The 20,916-nt window shown below is 39.5% G+C and overlaps 1 protein-coding gene across 3 annotated transcripts in view; it reads left to right on the top strand.

The window, feature by feature from the left end:
* Positions 1-20,916, top strand: part of PLCE1 (phospholipase C epsilon 1) — a 341,927-nt gene that overhangs the window by 16,301 nt on the left and 304,710 nt on the right. The window lies entirely within an intron of this gene.

Here is a 20,916-nt window from a genome sequence, read left to right as displayed (position 1 = left end):
GCTGGAATACTTTTGTAAATAGTAAGGGGGGGTAACAAGCTGTCTAGGGCAACAAGAAGTACCCAAGGAAGAAAGGAGGTAGAAAATACTGCTTCTTGATGTTGCTGCCATGGCTTGGAGGAAGGAGACCTATTCATTTTGGGGACTCAGAAGTAGATGAGAGAGGCTGAGCTATGTGCATGGGCCTTGCAGGGTAGAAATGTGGATGGATGCTTGAGGTGAACTGTGAGTTCTGCCCCTTAGTGCCCTGGTCCCATCACCTCCCAGGGCTCAACTACTAACACACCTTTGACCTCTTGTGTTCATTCACTCATGAGTTGCTATAAAAAATACCTGAGGCTGGATAATTTATTACAAATTTAAAAAGAGATTTTAATTGGATCACCATTCTGCAGACTGTGGAGGAAGCGTGGTGTGGCATGTGCTTCTGGTGAAGGCCTTAGGAAGCTTACAATCATGGTGGAAGGCAAGAGGAGCCAGCATGTCACATGGCAAGAGCAGGGGCAAGAGACAGACAACGGGGAGGTCTCAGACTCTTTTAAACATTTTGATCTCATGTGAACTAATGGAGTGAGAACTCGCTCATCACCAGGGGGATGGCACTAAGCCATTCATGAAGGATCCACTCCTATGATCCAAATACCTCCCACTAGGCCCCACCTCTAACATTGGAGGTCACAATTCAACATGGGATTTGGAAGGCACAAACATCCAAAGTATGTCATCTGCCCTTGTCCCCCCAGTCTCATGTTCTTCTTATATTGTAAAATACACTCAGCCCTTCCCAGTAGTCTTTAAAGTTTTAACTCATTCTACCATCAAGTACAAATTCCTAAGTCTCATCTAAGACTCAACTCCTTCTACCTATGGATCTATAAAATCAAAACAAGTTATTTACTTCCAAGATACAATGGTGGTACAGGCATTTGATAAACATTCCTATTCCAAAAGGGAGAAATTGTCCCAAAGAAAGGGGCAAGAGGCCCCAAGCAAGTCTGAAACTAAACAGGGCAGGCATTAAACCTTGAAACTCCAATATAACCCTTGACTCCATGTCCCACATTCCGAGCACACTGGTGCTTTGTGGTTTTGCAGGGTGCATTACGTGTGGCTGTTCTCACAGGTTGGAGTCTGGTGTCTGTAGCTTTTCCAGGTTTGAAGAGTGCAAGTTGCTGGTGGCTCTGCCATTCTGGGGTCTGGAGGGTAGCAGCCACCTTTCCATAGCTCCACTAGGTAGCTCCACTAGGTAAGAACCACTGTGTGGGGGCTCCAACTTTGCATTTTCCTTTGGTGCTGCCCTAGTAGTATCTCTTTATGTGGGGGCTCTTCTGCCTGGGCCTCAGGCTTTCTGATACATCCTCTGAAATCTAGGGGGAAGCTGCCAGCCTCTGTTACATTTGTATCTTGTACATCTGCACACTTAAACCCCATGGAAACCACCAGGGCATATGGCAGTTTGTACTCTCAGAAGAGGTAGCCTGAGCTGTACATAGAATCTTTTGAACCACAGCTGGAGCTGGGGCAGCCATGTCCTGAGGCTAAACATGGCAGGAGTACCCAGGATCTGGCCTCTGAAACCATTCTTTCCTTCTTAGCCTCTGAGCCTGTGATGGGAGGGGCAATGCCTTCAAGGACTTTTTTCTATTGTCTGAAGATCTGAAATGCCTTCGAGGACTTTTTTTCTATTGTCTTGGATAGTATCTTTTTCGTCATGCTAATCTCTTTAGCAAGTGGTTGCTCTGCAGCCCTTTTGAATTGTTCCCCTGAAAACAGGCTTTTTTTCTCTACCACATGGCCAGGCTGTGACTTTTCCAAATTTTTATACTCTGATTCCCTTTTAAATATAAGTTCCAACTTTAAGTCATTCCTTAGACTTACCACACCTGATTGTAGGCTGTTAGAAGCAGTCAGGCTACCTCTTGAATGCTTTGCTGCTTAGAAATTTCTTCTGCCAGATATCCCAAGTCATCACTCAAGTTCAAATTTTCACAGATCCCAAGGACTTGGACCCAATGAAGCCAAGTTCCTTGCTAAGGTGTAACAAGGTGACCTTCAATGCAGTTCCCAATAACTTCCTCATTTCCATCTGAGACCTCATCAGCCTGGACTTTGCTGCCCATATTTCTATCAGCATTTTGGTCACAGCCATTTAGCCAGACTCTTAAGAAATTGCAAACTTCCCCCCATCTTTCTGTCTTTTTCTGAGCCCTCCAACTCTTCCAACCTCTGCCCATTCCCCAGCTCCAAAGCCACTTCCACATTTTCAGTTATCTTTATAGCAATGCCCCAGTCCTCAGTACTGATTTTCTGTGTTAGTCATTCTTGCTATAAAGAAATGCCTGAGACTGGGTAACTTATAAAGAAAAGAGGTTTAATTGGCTTACAGTTCTGCAGGCTGTACAAGCATGGCACTGGCATCTGCTTGGCTTTAGTGAAGCTATGGAGCTTTTACTTATGGTGGAAGGCAAAGTGGGAACAGGCATGTCACATTACCAAACAGCAAGCACGAGAGAGAGAAGAGGGAGGTTCCAGACTCTTTTAAACAACCAGATCTTGTGTGAACTAACTAAGCGAGACCTCATCGCCATCACCAAGGGGATGACACTAAACCATTCATGAGGAATAGACCCCATGATTCAATACCTGGCACTAGGCCCCACCTCCAACATTGGAGATCACATTTCACCATGAGATCTGGAGGGGACAAACATCCAAACCATATCGCCTCTTAAGACAGGGAAGCCACTTGCTGTGTTTAACTACAACAAGACTGTCTGAGTGCCATTAAGCTGGAAGAGCTGGAGGCTGCGGGGAGGAATGGGAAAAGTGAATGTGCTAAAAAGATGAGGATTTTCGCCTCTATCCCCAGGTCCTGACCAAAGCTGGAGGCATTGATTTGGGGAGGAGTGGTTTGGATTTGAAAACATTTTTCTTTTTACAAATATTATCCAAATGAATATACAAAGTTTGGCATTCTTGTTAGACAGGCCCTGAAAATATAACCCCAGGTGAGCAAGTATTAGCCTCTTCCTTTTTTTCCTATGTCCCTGGGATTGAGGCAGCTCCAGTGTAACAACAGCAGGGAGAAGAAATGGAGGGAACCTTCTCTCCCTCTGGTTTTCCTGCCTTTCATGCCCTGAATCATATCATACTGTGTGAGCAAATTTGGGGCATAAGCATTTTGTGTAAAACACCAGGGCTCTACTTCTTTCTGTTCATTTCTGCTGCCTTCACTCAGGGCCCAGAAGAGTTTCCGCACTGGGCTAACTGCACCACCTCTCCATCAGCACTGATGGAGCAGCTGCCCTGCCCTGCCAGGTGATGAGGAAGCTGCACCATCCCAGGGTGAGACTGCCGGGTGCACAACTTCCCAGGCAGTTGTGAATCAGTGACACGTCCGATGTTTTCCAGCACATGAGGCTGGGAATTTCTTCCCTTGATAGCTCTCTCCAGTTCCCCAAGCCTCACCCCTCTGGTCTCAGGTCCTTGCCATTTGCAGCACAGGGAACTCTGATTTATCTTTTGTTGCTTCTTGTTTCAGACACATGCCTGTGGAATTCTACCCAGGATGAGCCCATTCATTGGTCCAGTAGCCAACAGGTCAAGTCAGGCTTGGCTGGGAGTAGAAACAGGTGACACTAAAAAGATAAACCAGACTTCCCTGCACTGCAAACAGGGAGGACTTGAGTTTGGAGGAGTGAGGCTTAGGGAACTGGAGAGAGGTATCAAGGGAAGGAATTCCCAGCCTCACATGCTGGAAAACATTGACCATGTCACTGATTTGCAGTTGCCTGGGAAATTGTGAACCAGGCAGTCTCACCCTGGGATGGTGCAGCTTCCTCATCACCTGGCAGGGCAGGGCAGCAGCTGCATCAGTGCTGATGGAGATGTACTGCAGTTAGCTCAAAGTGGGAGAGGGGCTACTGCCCACTTCTCCAGGTACATCTTCTGGGGTCCTACCCTCCCCTCCACCCCATCCTTTTCACAACACACTGGACAACACAAGTGTCTTACCTTGGCCACTCACTCTTCCCCAACCCTTCTTTCCTCTATCCTTTGTATTTTGAATTCATTTAGGCATCAATCACTCTAGAAAGCCTTCCTTGACTAGTGCTAGACCAGATTCACCCCTCTGACTTTGAGATTTCTGTTTAGTAACTGTCTCCCCCGCTCCACTGTGACAATCTCAATCACCTCTCTCTCTACCCTTGGGACTGAGCCAAGGACCTGGAATATACCAGGCACTCACTAAATTCATACTTGTTGAGCCCAACTAACCCAAGACAGGAAGCATCTCTGTGTTCTTCCCCTAAGTTTGCCCTCCTGGCAGATCCCTAACTTCATAAGTATCATCTTGCTATTTGAGCCCCTTAGTGAGAAAACTCTCTGAGAGGCCTCGCCTTGTAATAATTTGGTTGCATTCTGTTTGGATGGTCTGCAGAGTGGAGCACTGTCATTTTTAGATTCCAGACGAATCTCCACCTAGGAGGAGTGGAGAAGTGAGGAGGGAGCACATCACCATGCCAAGGTCACAGAAGGAGGCCTTGCAAGGCACTCAGGGTTTTGTGAACTGCCCCCATTCCTGCCAGGCACAATAACCCCACCATGTATGTGGTACCCTCCCTTTTGCAACACTTTGGCATACCTGATCTCATTTGACTCTTCCCACAAATCACCTTGTGAGGCAGAAAGAACCGATTATACAAAAGGAAACAGATGAGGCTGATTCATTTATTTATTGTACAAATACTTGTTGAGTTTCCACTATGTCTCAAGTGAAGCCTTAAGAATGGACAGTAAACACAAGTAGCACATTCCCAGCTTTCAAGAAGTTCTGGTTCTAGTCAGGGGAGGCAAACAAGCTGCTAGTGTGCAAACAAGTAATAAATATAATTTCCAGTGGTAGTGCATGCTCAAAAGACAACCAGGCAGGGTAATATTACAGAAAGTAATAGGTGTGGAGGAGGGGCTGCTTTCAAGCAGGCAAAGCCTTTCTAAAGAGATGACATTTGAGCCAAAATCAGAATGGGCTGAAGGACTTTTAGATGATCCCTGGGGGGGCTGACACTGGAACCCTAAAGAGGGCTCTTTCTCCACCATCCTTTGGGCTCTTCTCTTCCCTCTGTCCCGTGTCTGTGGACACCTGTGGGTTATGTTAGGGAGTGGACATTGGTTTGTTTCACGGTGAATAGGCAGGGAATGAGGCATGTTGCAGTATCTTGGGAACTCTTAAAAGCACAGCCCTGTCTCCTTGACCTGAGTGTAAACAGCCAGCTCAAAACTGAAGAGGGGCCACACAGGGCCAACTTTGCTTCACCTTTTGCCTTTTAGTAGTCCCTTTCTCAAGGGGTCCCTTAGGATTAAACTTCACTTCTCTCTGGGTCAACAGGAGGGAATGTCAGAGACACCTTCCCTAAGGCAGCTAAGAAGTTAGGATTTTGCCATCCTAGAAATTGTGGTAAAATGTACATAACAAAATTTATTATCTTAACCATTTCAAAGTGTACAGGTCAGGTAGAGTGGCTCAAGCCTGTAATCTCGGCACTTTGGGAGGCTGAGGCAGGAGGATTTGCTTGAGGTCAAGAGTTTAAGACCAACCTGGGCAACATAGAGAAATTCTGTCTCAAAAAAAAAAAAAAAATTAGCTAGGTGTGGTGGTACATGTAGTCTCAGCTGAATGAGATCCTGTCTCTAAAAAATAATAAATAAATGAAGTTCCTTGGCATTAAGTACATTCACATTGTTTTGCAATTGTCACCACTGCCTCTCTCACAAACTTTTTCATCCTCCTAAACTGAAACTCCATACTCATTAAGCAATAACTTCCTGCCATTTTTTAAAGCCCTGATGGATCATGGATAATGAGGAAATTAATGCCATTTTACAAAAGCCTCTGCTCTGATGTGTAGGATCCCCTTGTGCTCAATGCAGTATCTTTAGGTATATGCTGAAGACAGAATTACCTGGTGGTGGTGGTGATAGGAGAGATGCCTGTTAAAAATGCAGATCTCAGGCCGGGCATGGTGGCTCATGCCTGCAATGCCAGCACTTTGGGAGGCTGAAGTGGGTAAATCACCAGGTCAAGAGATCAAGATTATCCTGGCCAACATGGTGAAACCCTGTCTCTATTAAAAATACAAAAGTTAGCTGGGTGTGGTGGCATTCACCTGTAGTCCCAGGTACTCAGGAGACTGAAGCAGGAGAATCACTTAAACCTGGGAGGCGGAGATTACAGTGATCTGAGATCGCCCCACTGCACTCCAGCCTGGCGACAGAGCTAGACTCCGTCTCCAAAATGCAGTCCCCTTCCTGAATCAAAATCTCTTGGGTTCCACCCTAGTAAGGGTAGTTTTACCAAGTCCCCACCATGATTCTGATGCTGATGTAAATGTGAGAATCACTAGCCTTACCTCATGGGAAGAAAAAGTGAGGAAGACTATTAGCCAGAGTGGATGGGTTAACTCACAAAAAAAGGCTTGTATGGGGAGGCAGCTGTCTGGATTTGAATCTTCGCTTCGCCAGTGGCTCACCGTATGGCCTAACCTCTCAGAACCTCAGTTTTCACATCCCTAAATTGGAAATTGTCATCTTGGTGCATTCCTCACCACAGTTCCTGTGAAGATTGAATAAAATTATACACACGAGGCACTCAGCACAGTGCATGGAGTCACACAGAGGTCTTGATATAGTATAGAGGCTGCTGTGTGAAAGGTAGTTATGTTTTCTTGAGGAGTTATGGGTAAAGTGAATCAAACTTTACTGCCTCAAAGCTGCTTTATCTTAGCTGTCATCCATTGAAGGAAAGCAAACAAGATTATTAGTCAGGACAGAAAAAAAAATGCCAGTAGCAACTGAGAGGGTAAAAATTTTTCTTGAAAAATCTTTTCAGAGTTGGATGCAGATAGAGAAGTTCCTGAGATGAATGATTGAGTGATTAGTAGTATGCAGTGCATCTATTGTTTAGCTGTGAAAAATAATAAAGAAAACAAGGGATTGGTGCCTGAACCAGACAGATCTTTACCACCACCCCACAGGGAACAGGGCGGTCAGGGTTGTCTAAAGAATATTCTGGATGGTTGGTGCCCCAGTCATTTGAGAGTGACGCTCATAGACACTGGTCAGAAAAGCTTCCTGAATAGAACATGGCTCAGCAGAAAGGAAGGTAGCAGGGGCTTGGGAATGATGAACAGGACTCAGAAATGGGAATGAATAGGCTAGGTTCAGGGAATGTGGGCTAGCGCACCCTGACCGAAATGAGTTTCAAACTAGTGGGCTGGAGAGGCTAGTGTTGATCAGATCAGCCTTAAATCCAGCTGTATTTGGCCAAATGAAATATAAGCTATCACCTAACCCTAGTAAATTTCCCTTTGATAAGTATCAGTTAGACCAATTAGAGTAGTTTTATGGACCATTTTTATTTGGTGCCTAGCACAGGGTCTGGCACATAGTATTTATTTGTTAAATGAGTGAATGATTTATACCCATTAGTTGATCAGCCCTTGGAGGAAACATTGAGCAATCTGGAAGCTGCTATATGTCCAAGGATGTGTTTACAAATACATAAAACCGGTGAGAGTATGTGTGGTTTTGGGGGGTCAGGGCAGGATGATTTTCTATGATCTCTTCCTTTTAAAAAATAACATAAATGTTATTTTAAATAATAAAATAACCTAAAGAACTTTGGGAAAGGGATAGCTGCTATTTATGTAGGTTTTATTATGTCCAAAAATTATTTCCTTAGACAGTATAATATTATTATGTATTATTATATTTAGACAGTATTACTAGTTGAGTGTCCCTTATCTGAAATACTTAGGACCAGAAGTGTTTTGGATTTTGGACTTTTTTGTATTTTGGAATATTTGCATTATACATAGTGAGCTATCTTGGGGATAGGACCTAAAATATTAAATTCGTTTATGTTTCATGCATATCTTATACATATAGCCTAAAGGCAATTTTACGTAATATTCAGAATAATTTTGTACGTAAAGCAAAGTTTTGACTGCAGTTTGACTATGACCAGTCACATGATATCAGGTATGGAATTTTCCACTTGTGGTGTCGTGTCAGCACTCAAAAAGTTTCAGATTTTCAAGCACTTTTGGATTTCAGGTTTGTGAGTTAGGGATGCTTAACCTGTGTTTTGTCAAATGAAGCAGGATAAAAACAATATAGAGTATAATTTCAACTCTGTAAAAGACCTATGTTCATGAGGAAAAACTGGAACGAAGTTATAACAAAATTAGAACTTACTGATGGTATCATTTCTTTTACTTATCAGCCTTTTTTTTTTTTCAGATTTTCCACTGTAAATGTGTAAGTATGTATTACTTTTATAATCAGAAAAACATATAATAGCATGTTTTATTTTAAAAAGTTAGTGTAGAATATAGTACAACACTTTGGCCAAAGCTTGCTTTGTTTTTTTAATCCCTGGTACCCATAAAATTACAACTGATATTTGAAATAACGACATAATGATATAAAAAAAGAACTATACTTACTATGCTTCTTATGCTTAGTCAAGTCTAATACTACCCATGTGCTGTGATGCAGTTGATTTGCTGAGGAGCCCACACCATTCAGGTCCTGCGATTTGCTCCATCCCCTACACCTGCATTTCCCTTGACCTTCCAGGGTAGCTCCAGCCCCCCATTCCTGTCAAAGCCTCAGAAATGGCCTGAAGGCTAGTAGGGGACAGGTCAGAGCTACCCTGCTGGCTTCAGATTGTGGACTCTGACAACACTTCTGTCTGTTTTATTTGGTGTACCATCCGGAAAAATAGCAAAAGTACTACAGTATTGGCCTTCAGATTAAACATTTCACAAAACAAAAACTAACCCTGAAACTTGTTTGCTTCATTTTTTCTTTTCAATTAGGTAAGAAGTGTAAATAATATTGTGTCCCTCCTTTGGATGATGAATTCTAAGTGGTAAATCAGAGGCACAGCTACAATGAACTTTGAGTTTTAATGAGGTGTTCTATTTGCATTTTTAACTCTACCCAAAACAAGCTATTAGAATGACATCAAGTGTTTGAGTCAGCTGTTGCCTTGGGCATCCACCCAGAATTTGATGTCATTGATGGGCATCCTTGAGGAGCAGGAATAATTTTTAAGCTTGTTAACTGGAGGGCCACTGAAGGCCTTCAATTGGTGTTGGCCTTAAATATAATACAAATACAAAAAAGAAAATGGCTAGAAATCATCATCTTATATGACATAATACTTATACATTAAGCATGTAAATTTAAAATCTTTCCTATGTGCTATGGCTTTGTGGGGGAGTCTCTATGAGACTGGAGAGTTATTTAGTCTGAAAAATGTTTTGCTTGGTGTGATGATAAAATGGAGGCTAGACATCAGATGTAGGAGATCCAGATAGAAGGGGATCATTAGACATAGGGGATCCAGAGAGGAGGCAGAGCCTGAAGAAAAGAGTTGCAGAAGATGAATCATATCTTCTTTTGATTAAATCAGGATCATTTTACTGAGAGACTGTAATGTAAGAATGTGTGAGGGTACTAGAGTGGTTCTATTATGTTTATCTCATCCAGAGTGAGTTTTCATCTCATGTATTTTTAATTCTTTTGAAGACAATTACCTTAATTAAGAAATGACTTGTAGAGTACTGGTTTGAAAAAACATTTAGCAAATAGATGTGTTGATGTTGCCTGTCAATTAATTTAAAATTGCTTATAATATGTGTTTAAGTTACCCCAGGTAATTGGAGGCAACTGGCTGCTTGAGGAAGCTTGTTATATTTTTGATGCATGAATGTGTCATGCAATGTGTTCAAGGAAGCAGCTCAGGGCCCTTCCCACTTTTCTCTTCCCCCTTGTTGCCAGGCTACCGAAATGTGCTATGCTACTTTGACCTGCTATGAGGACTTTGCTGGACTTGCCCAGGATAGTTCTACTGCTTTTGCTGATGGAGACTACTCTGCTCTTGCTAAACAGAAGGCAAGGCCAACCCACGGTCTTCCATCCGAGCTCCAATAAATGACTGTGATTCCCTCTCTGTTCTGTTTTCTTCTGACTTCACTTCCCAGGGCAGGTCCTCTTCTACAGACTATGACATTTTCTGGAAAGCCTTCAATGATGACTCGAGTTCATGCTGATTTCTACCATCTGTATCTGCACTTTTGATCTCTTACACAATTAGTATGCTTACTATTGAATGATCCTCTCACTTTTTAACTACCTAAACTATACTATTGAATATTTTGTGATATTAGTTCATATCCTAATTTTTTTCACTATGACTCTGTAGTAAGTAATAATTACCTGTAGGCAGGGATTCTTTCTCTTTTTGTGAACTCATGTGGTACCTTGCACATGTGCTAAGCACTCAGTAAACTTGTAGAACTTTTAAGAATCATTTAGCTGCCTGCACTGGTTTAGATAAGGAACATGATCACATATAACATACAATAACATCCTACACAAAACAATAGTGTACAGATATTTGAGCCTTTATTATTATAGTGCTGGAGGGGTACTTTAAAAGAAATAGACATAGTCCTATGTCAGGAAATAATATGTGATGACTCTGGAGAGGTTTTTATAATGATAAAAATAAAAAATACTACTTTTTGAGAGATTATTTCATAGGATCATTATGAGAATTACATGAGAAACTATTATTTTCCCCCATTTTACAGATGTGAAAACTAAGCCTCAGCAAGGTTGAGTTGTCTAAGATAAACCTGTGAAGTGGTGGATTTGAACCCAAACAGATTGATTCCACTATCCTGGTGCTATGTATTCATTTGAGATTTTCAGGATTTGAACCCAAACAGATTGATTCCACTATCCTGGTGCTATGTATTCATTTGAGATTTTCAGCATCAGATGTGTACAGTTGAGAAGGTTGTTTGCTGCTCAGAGGTGCCAAGCAAAAGGAGCAAGTGGGATTGAAATGCAGCCTGTGGTCTACTTGAAAAGTTGTTATGATATGGGGGTAAAGTATACATCTGTGCAGCCACCACCGCAATCAAGAGAGAACATTTCCAGTATTTCTCAGAGTAACTTTGTGACATGTTATAGTCTTTCCACTCTACCCTCCCCATCACCCACCCTGCTTTCAGCAACTACTGATCCAATTCTATCTCCATTGCTTGATTTTGCATATTTTAGAGCAGGACTGTCCTACAGAACTTTATGTGATAATAGAAATGTTCTATATATCTGCGCTGTCCAATATGTTTGCCACTAGCCACATGTGACTCTTGAACACTTGAAATATGTCTAGCACAAAGGAAGAACTGAATTTTAAAATTTAACTTATTTTAATTAATTTCAATTTAAATAACTGCATATGGCTAGTGCCTACAGTATTAGACAACACAGGTATAAACTTCAAATAAATGGACGCATTCAGTATCTGGCTTCTTTCAAGCAATGTGATGTTTTTGAGATTCATCCATTTTTGTTACATAATGGAAATAATTCCTTTTATTGCTGAGTAGAATTTAATTTTATGAATACAGTACAAGTTGTTTATTTGTCTGCTGGTAGACTTTTGGATTGTTTTCAGTTTGGGGCTATTGTGAATAAAGTTGCTATAGACATATTTGTACAAGTCTGCTTGTGGATGTATGGTTTTACTTTTCTTCTATGAGTAGAGTTTTTAGATTATAAAATGTATTTAAGTGTATGATTAACTTTATAAGAAACTGCCAAACTATTTTCCGAAGTGGCTGTACCACTTTATATTCTCACCAGCAATGTTGCAGTTGCTCCATGTTCTTACCAACTTTGGTATGGCTGGTCATTTTAATTTTAGCTAGTCTAGTGAGTGTGAAATGCTCTCTCATTGTGATTTTAATTGGTATTTCCCTGATGACTAATGATGTTTAATATCTTTTTGTGTACTTCTAGGCCATTTGTATTTCTTCTTCAATAAAGTACTTATTCAAACCTTTGCTCATTTTTAAAAATAGGGTAATGTGTCTTCTTATGATTGAGTTATAGTGATTCTTTTTGTATTCTGGATGTAAATCCTTGTTAGATGTTTGTATTAAAAATATTTTCTACCATTCTATGGCTTGCCTTTTGAAGAGGAGATGTTTTTAATTTCGATTAATTCAGTTTACCAATTTTTTTCTTCTGTGGTTTGTATTCAGCCTAAGAAGTTTCTGTTTACTCCAATATTGTGAAAATTTTCTCTTATGCTTTCTAAGTTTTATGATTTTAGCTTTTATGTGTTGGACTATTATCTATTTTGAGTTAATTATTGTGTGTGGTGTGAGGTGGGGGTTAAGGTTCATTTTTTTTCATGTGGAAATTTTGTTGATCTATCACAATGTGCTTGTAGGCTATTTGCATTTATTATTTTGTGGAAAGTATCTGTTCAAGTTGTCTGCCCATTTTTTAAAAACTTGAGTTGTTTGCTTATTATTGAACAATAATAGTTTTTTTGTTGTTTTTGTTTCTGTTTTTGAGACAGAGTCTCACTCTGTCACCCACAGTGGAGTACAGTGGTACAAACTTGGCTCACTGCAGCCTCCACCTCTAGGATTCAAGCAATTCTCATGCCTCAGCCTCCTGAGTAGTTGGGATTACAGGTATGCACCACCTTGCCCCACTAATTTTTTGTATTTTTAGTAGAGATGGGGTTTCATTATGTTGGCCAGGCTGGTCTTGAACTTCTAGCCTCAAGTGATCCAACCATCTTGGCCTCCCAAAGTGTTGGGATTATAGGCATGAGCCACTGCGCCTGGCCAATAATTGTTTTGTACATGTATGAATACAAGTACGTTTTCAGGTATGTGTACTGTGAATATTTTCTCCTAGTCTGTGTCATACCTTTTTCTGTCTTAATGGGTTTTTTTTTTTTTTGAAGAGCAGAAGTTTTAGATTTCGATTAAGTTTATTTTATCATGTTTTTAATGGTTATTGCTTTTAGTGTCTTAAGAAACTTTTCTGTATTCCAAGGTCTTGAATTTTTTTCTGTTTCCTTCTAGAAATTTTTGTAGTTTTAGATTTTGTATTCTGACCTATAATCCATTATGAATTAATTTTTGTGCATGATATGACATGGGGGTTGATGTTCATTTTGTTTTTATTTGAATCCAGTACTATTATTGACTGCCCTTTCCCCATTGAATTACATTTGCACCTTTGTTAAAAACTCAGTTGACCGCATATATGTAAATCTATTTTAACATTATATTCTATTTCACTGATGTAAATTTCTATCCTTACGCCAACATCATATTGTCAAGATTATAGTAGCTTTGTAGTATCTTGAAATTAGGTTAAATTCTCCAATTTTTCTCTCTTCTAAAAATTATTCTGACTTATTCTAAAGCCTTTATGTTTTCCACAAACGTGCTAGCTTGTTTCAAGATTTTTCAGTTTGAAAAATTAGTCAATATAGTTCATGATGTTAACCTATTAAAAGAAGAAAAATTATATTATCTTACCAAATGCAGAAAAACATTGGGAAATTCTCATTTGTGATAAAAGTTTTCAGCAAACCAGGAATACAAGATAACATCTTTAGTTTAGTTAAGGGGATTTGTTAAGACACCTACAACTAATATATTAAATAGTTATATATTGAATATTTCCCCCATATGAATGAGAACAAACCAAAGATGTATGCTCTCAGTACTTAGCATCATAATTGAATATTACAGCCACTAGATTAAGGCAAGAAAAAGAAATAAAAGATACACCTTTGGAAAGGAAGAAGTACAACTGTCACCTAAAAAATGTTTGCTAGAAGTAATAATTGAATTTAACAAGGATACAATTTATGATGTCTATACACAACAATTGTATTTCTGTATATTAGCAACAAACAACTGAAAAATAAAATTTAAGATAATTTTATTTATAAGTCCACCACTAAGATAAAATATGTAGGAACAAACTTAGCAAAAGCTGTGTAAGACCTCTCTATACAGATAAATAAAAAACATTGCTTAGGTAAATTACAGAAGATATGCATATATACATATGTATGTGTACGTGTATTCATATATCTATCTATGTGCATATATGCACATATATTTTTGTTTGCATATGTATATATGTGTAAATCTATGTAGAGAGAAAAAGATAGCAGAAAGTGTACTAGCACTGGCTAGCTATATTATAGAGTAGAAGCCTCAGTGTAGTTAAGGTTATTTTTCCCCAAATTGATGTATTGACTTAAGAGAGTCAATCTTATCAGAGTCCATATAGGCTCCCCTTGTTTTGAAGAAATTGATTTTCTTGATGATTAAAGTAAGTGGTTTGGATTTATCACAGTAGATAATATGGAACTCTGTTCTCAGGTAAAGTGATGTGATGAAAATAGTGTTTGGAGAAGATTTTTCTGAAAATTATATGGAATGAATTGAAACAGGAGGAAGTTAGAGTCTGGGAGACTGGAAGCCCTTAAGTAATCCAGATCTTAATGAACAAGGATTGGGCTCACATAGCCATGGAAGAGAAGGAGAGGGTCAAATGTTCTTTGCGATTAACTGTATGTCTTGGTATTATGCTGGAAATGTAAATGGTAGTGTATTTATAAAACTCTTTCAGTTTAAAATCCATGTTCTTCAGGGGCTGTCAATCCATGGAGGGGGCCCTATATAATCAATAGGTACAAAATAATGTGCCATGACATGATGTGGTGGTAGAAGGTAGGAAAATCTACAGGAAAGAGAAGAGAGCAATTAATGTGGACAGATTGGTGCCAGAGAGGGCTGCAGAAAGAAGATGGCATTTAAGCTGAATGATGGAGTCAACAGAGTTTAAAAATAGTGGAAAGGGAAATGCATGGAGGCATTAAGTGCTAGGCTGATTCAATAAATTGCACAAAATTTAATGTGACTGCATAACTCTTCTTTGGGGGTTGGTCAGAGATGAAGCTAGAAAAAATAGACTAGGATTGAGTTTTGGTGAGTCTAGTCCCATCTAAAATCTTCTGTTGCCCACTTTTCTCTCTTTTCATCTCATCAAATATGTGCATTTGTGTGTGTTGGTGCATGCCTCTACACACACATAACTCCAGAATCTTGACATTAGTATACAATGAAGGAGAGGGAGTACTATGAGCATCACAGCATCGCAATTCTATTCACCTCTACTCTTGGCTTAAAGTTACATTCTACTAATGTTAATGACCCATATTTCTGGGAGAGATATGGTGATTTGCAAGCTGATTAGAGACTGTCTTTACAGGGAAGATCTCCTTTCCTTGTGAGGTTTGCAATTGAGAATTAATCTGTTATGGACAAACATTTTTGTGATCCTCCATTTTGCTGTATTGGCAGCCTTATCAATGTATTAGTTCAAAAATATTAGTATAGCTTTCTCATCTACTTACTAATCAACTCCTGATAGCTAATATACATAAAGTATAAAGGTTAGGGTATTTGGGTTTTCTGGGTCTGAAGTCTCGCATTCCAGACTCAGAAACTTTTCTAATAAAGGAAGTTAAAGGCCCGAAGGGTTAAATCTTTGTGGTCTTGGAAAAGAACTCAGATGAGTATACCAGTGCCTTTAGGGAATGTTTTAAGAGGTTTGTTTCCTTGTGAGTTATGGAATTTTCATTATAATAGTTCAGAGAAAGGAGGTCAGGAGGGAGTAGAGCAGCAGATATTCAGCAGAAGAAAAAGTGAAGACTGACTCATATTATGTAGGGTTTGCGTGTGGGTGTATACACACTTAAATCCATGTGCACCATGTGCACATGATAAGGGGAAAGGGAGGAAAGGATTGCGTAGGCAAAATGTTTTCTTTAATCTCTTTGCTGAGTAGGCCTTGGGGAAGAGAATGCATAAGTAAATAACGGACCAATGGTTGGTTGATTGTCATATACAGATACTCAAAGGGACTCTATAAAACTCTAAAGAAGCAAATAGGGATATTAAATTCTATTACCAGCTTTGGCAGTTACTTTAGTATATCTTTTCCATGATGGTGAAATTACTGAGTAATTTTTACTGTCTTTGATTGGACAAGATGTTCTTCTAAGGACTTCAGATGAATTCGTGATTATGCATTGTGTTTTCCTATTTTACCTTTTGTTACATGTCTCCCTTTACCTTAAGTCTCTTTTCCTTTCCATGGATACAAGTAATTATCCCTACTGTAAAATCCCAGCTCAAATACCCTATCCGTCAGACTTTACTGATCTCTTGGTTCATAGCCATCTTACCCTCTGAACTGTATGGAATTCAACAACGGGCACTTAATCAATAGACAGTTGACTGATAAATTAGTTTTTCATATTGTTATTAAGCCACAGCTCCTTTCAACACCTATAATATGCTTGTATTTCATGTTTTTCTAACTTAAATATTCTTTGGAATTCTATTTGGCTTAGAATAATAAAATTGAAAACATTCTAGGAATTAATGAATATAATTTTCCCACCAATGCAGAAATTTTCTATAGAGGTTTCTTGTTATGTCACTTCTCTGTACTCTTGGACTAGTCATTGAAGCACTCTGAGCCTTATTTATAAAATGGGTTTGATAATAGTATCACCCCCACCTTTTCAGTTTTAGTTAGGAAAAGATTTAGTTGTGAGTGACAGAAAACCCAAGACAATGGTGGATTAAACAAAATAGAATTTTATTTTTCCCTCCACTCAATCCAGGAAACTGGAAGTCAGGTCTCTCTCTTGTTTCTTTTCTATGTATGACATTCATTCTCATGTTCACCTCACAATCTAAGATGGCTGCCCCTCCTCTGGCCATCATGCCTTTCTTCCAACCAGCAGCAGAAGAAAGAGGAGCAAGAGAAGGGCACACTCTGTTTCTTCAAGTACACTTTTCAGAAATTGTAAACCACTTTGCTTGTATCTCATTGGCTGTAACTTAGTCACATGGCCACATCTAGCTGTAAGGGAGGCTAGTAACGGAATATCCATATGCTTGGCTCAAATTCAGAGGTTCTACTACTGAGGAAATAAGAATAGATTTTGGGGGAAATTAGGAATCCCTGCCACCCTAGTGATAATGTTGTTACAAAGATTAAATGAGCAAATATGTATACGATGCTTAGAACATGCCTGATAGATAATACATGCTCTGTACTAGGTCATTGTTTTTATAATTATCTTTGGTAGACAGTCATCCATTTTTACTCTGTCATTCCAAATTTACTCTGTTAATTTGTTCAGCATATATTGAGCATCCTTGATACTGAATAATGTGCCTCTGTTTAAATCTATCAGTAATTGAAAGAAGACCATCATTCAAGATGCTCACCTTTTGTTGCAAAGCTCTAAAACTTAGGGAATTCTTTATCAGACTGATCCAAAACTTACCTCCCCAATAATTCATGTCTTAGCTCTGATCCTACCTTTTGAAACAATACAAGATGAGCCCATTTCCTCATCTCAATTCTTCAAATAAATAAAGACAGCTATCAAGCCTCCCACATAGTTTTCTTGTTCTAAACATGCATTTCATTAAATCATTTTTTATTTAGTACATGGGCTGGCAAACTTTTCTGTAAAAAGCCAGGTGGCAAATATTTTCGACTTCGTAGATCATATGGTATCTGTCTCTACTTTTCAGCTCTACTATTATAATGCAAAAGCAGCCACAGACATGACATATATGAATAGATATGGCTGTGTTCCAATAAAATTTTATTTACAAAAACAGATGGCTTACCAGATTTGGGACTCAGGATGTAGTTTGCTAGTCCTTGCTTTAGCCCATGAAAACACCCATCAACAGTATTACTCCTGGCCCATAGTCCCCTCTCCTGAAGCTGAAAACTTACTCTGTCACTCCTGATTCTGCTTATACATTTCATTTCTTTTTCTTGTCTTAGTGCTTTGACTAGAATTTCCAGCAATTCTTGCATCTCCATAGATCTACTTCCCAGTCAGTCATTTCTTTAGTTGTATTACCTATCCCCAAATATCTCAAGATTGGACATACTATCTTGACAAGTACTGTCTGGTTCTGCCATATTTTTAGGCCACACCTCGTTTGACCTCTCCCAGGCTAGCACTTACCCAATCTCCCCCATAAACCTGGACACACTAAGGAAAGAAGAATCCCTTCTTCCATCTTTTTCTTCTTCAAACCCACTAGAGTATGTTCTTTATTCAGTACTTCATGTTTTCTTTAGCCAACAGTCTAATGCCACTATAACTCTAACCTTAACCTAACTCAACCAACTTCCCTTAAAAACAACCTAGAGCTGATCAAAGGTGAGTAAGTAGAAAGTTAACAGTTATTGATGGGTCAGCTGCCCCTGACATGAAATATATATATATATATATTTCATCTCAATTTTATAGCTGTGGAACATATGTCTCAAAATTGATAATTTAACCAGCTCAGGATCATGCAGCTTAGATTTAAGGAGTTGATCCCAGATGTAGAACTGAAATTAAAATTTGGGTGGACCTAGTGAAGGGAGTGTGTACATCTGGTATAGTAAATTCAATGCTGTGTCACTGATACAATAGACCTGCTGAACCTTGGTTGTTCTTTCTTATCAAGATATTTCAAGGCATAGAATAATAAATGTTTGCATTGAATTTTTGGTTTTCAAAGCATTTCCTTCACAACCTGATGGAGTAGGTGATTGTATTTCTATTTTACAGGAGAAGAAATCAAATCCCAAAGTGGTTAAAATTTTTACCTGACATACCAGACCCCACTGTCTGGTTGTTTCTTTTTATGACTGCCCACATTTGCTCTTCCCTGAAAACTCCACCCCACCTCTTTAACTGTTTCCTACTTACCTTTTGAAACTCAGCTCAGTTGTCAGCTTCTGAAGGAAACCCTCCCTGGAAATCACTCCCACCTCATCCCCACTGTCTGCTTTAGATGTTCTTCCTCTGTGTTAATGCAGATTATAGCTCTATTTACACTGTACTTTGGTGACTTACCAGCTGGTCAGGAAATCCAGAACAAGATAGTGCTCTAAAAAGTCTGCTCCCTGTAATGTTGCTCATCCATGATTCATGATAGTAAGCTGGAGGCAAAGCAAAGACCTTTGCTTCAATGTCTGTGTATATCCTCAGCCTTCCAGAGACAAAGCCACGTATAAGATAGGCTTCTCCTATCACCCATGGGTCTTCACAACTAGATGACATCAGAAACTCAAACCCATAGGGCTTCAGACTAGACGGAAGAGAAAGCAGCATAGTCTTTGGTTAAGAGAAGAGATTCTGTAGTCAGTCTTCCCGGATTTGAATCCTGTCTCTATCGTTTGCTAGTGGAGACATCTTTGGCAATTCACTTAGCTTTTCTGTGCTTTGGTTTCTAATTTTTCAAATGTGGATAGCAGAATTTATGTATGTTAGTTATCTGTCACTGTTTATTAGCCCAAAATGTAGTGGCTCAAAGCAGTAAGCATATATTATCTCACAGTTTCTGTGGTCAGGAATGTGGGAAAAGGCTTATCTGTCTGAGGGTCTCTCAGGTGGTTGCAGTCAAGATATAGGTTGCAGGTACAATAATCTGATGTCTTGACTATACCTGGAGGATTCACTTCCAAGATGGCTCACACTCACATGGATGTTGTCAAGAGCTCTCCATACTTGCCACAGGGATCTCTCCTTAACAATATGGCAGCAGATTACCCTCAGAGCCTGTGAGAGAGGAGTAGCAAGGAGGAAGCTCCAATGACTTTTATGACTGATTCTCAGCAGTCATGTACTGTTTCTTCTACCATATTCTGTATGTTAGAGGGAAATCACTAAGTATAACTCACATCCAAGGGGGTGGGGAATTGGGCTCCACCCTTCGAAGAGAGGAGTATCAAAGAATTTGTGGACATATTTTAAAACCATCACACTATCTCATAGCATTGAGTGAGAATTATGCAAGATAATAATTGCAGAGTTGCCAGGAACAATGGCTCACACCTGTAATTCTAGCACTTTGGGAGGCTAAGATGGGAGGATTGCTTGAGCCCAGATGTTCATGATCAGACTGGCCAACATGGTGAACCCCTGTCTTTACAAAAAAATACAAAAATTAGCCAAGCACGGTGCTGTAGTCTCACCTACTTGGGAGGCTGAGGTAGGAAGATCGCTTGAACCCAGACTGGTTTTAAAATATGTCCACAAATTCTTTGATTCTCTCCCTTCAAAAGGTGGAGACTAATTCTGCTCCCCTTGAATGTGGATTAGACTTAGTGACTTCCCTCTAACATATAGAATATGGTAGAAGGAACAGTATGTGACTGCTGAATCCAGGAGGCAGAGGTTGCAGTGAGTAGTGATTGGGCCACTGTACTTCAGCCTGGGACTCTGTATCAGAATGAGACTCTGTCTAAAAATTATAATGATGATGATAATTATAATACTAACAAAAATAATTGCAACATCCTTAGAACAGGAACTAGACAGCACCAAAATGTTTTCCCTTTCTCCAACTTTGAATTATTTACCTCATGGGTAAAAAAGGACATATTAGCTGTCAATCTGAAGGCTGTGGCCTGAAAAATCTCTTTAAAAATTAGAACAAGTATTTGAATTCAAGTTAGTGCCATATGCCATTAAAGTTATCTGTATAATTTTTGACCTGAAAAGTTGTTCATGGTATGCTTTGAATTTTTAAAGCAGGTACAGAACAGAATGCCCAATATTATCTGGTATTTGCATAGTTAAATACATATATCTCTATGTATGTTGATGCATAGGGAGTGTTCTGGAAGGAGGTTTCTTAAAGTAATGATAATAGTTATTGCTGTGTGGTAGGATTCATTAGGATGCTAAGCTAGGACACTGCTGCTCTGTGTGGGCTGGTTTATTCCCTGCAAAGATATGAATGCTAGAGTGTCCAGTGATTTTTTAGAGTAGTTGTAGAGATATGCATATACTGGGAGCCTCTCACCTGAGAAGCTGTGTTTGTGCTTGAGGGAACACATATGGAAGGGAAGAAGGGATAGTTGATGACTCTTTGGGGAAAGAGGGTATGGGAGAAGCAAGGGGAA

This window comes from Aotus nancymaae, unplaced genomic scaffold (genome assembly GCF_030222135.1).
Source record: "Aotus nancymaae isolate 86718 unplaced genomic scaffold, 86718_ANA_hifiasm-v0.15.2.pri h1tg000010l, whole genome shotgun sequence".
Lineage (NCBI taxonomy): Eukaryota > Metazoa > Chordata > Mammalia > Primates > Aotidae > Aotus > Aotus nancymaae.
The sequence above is the reverse complement of the archived record's forward strand: the minus strand, read 5'-3'. Positions and strand labels throughout refer to the sequence as shown.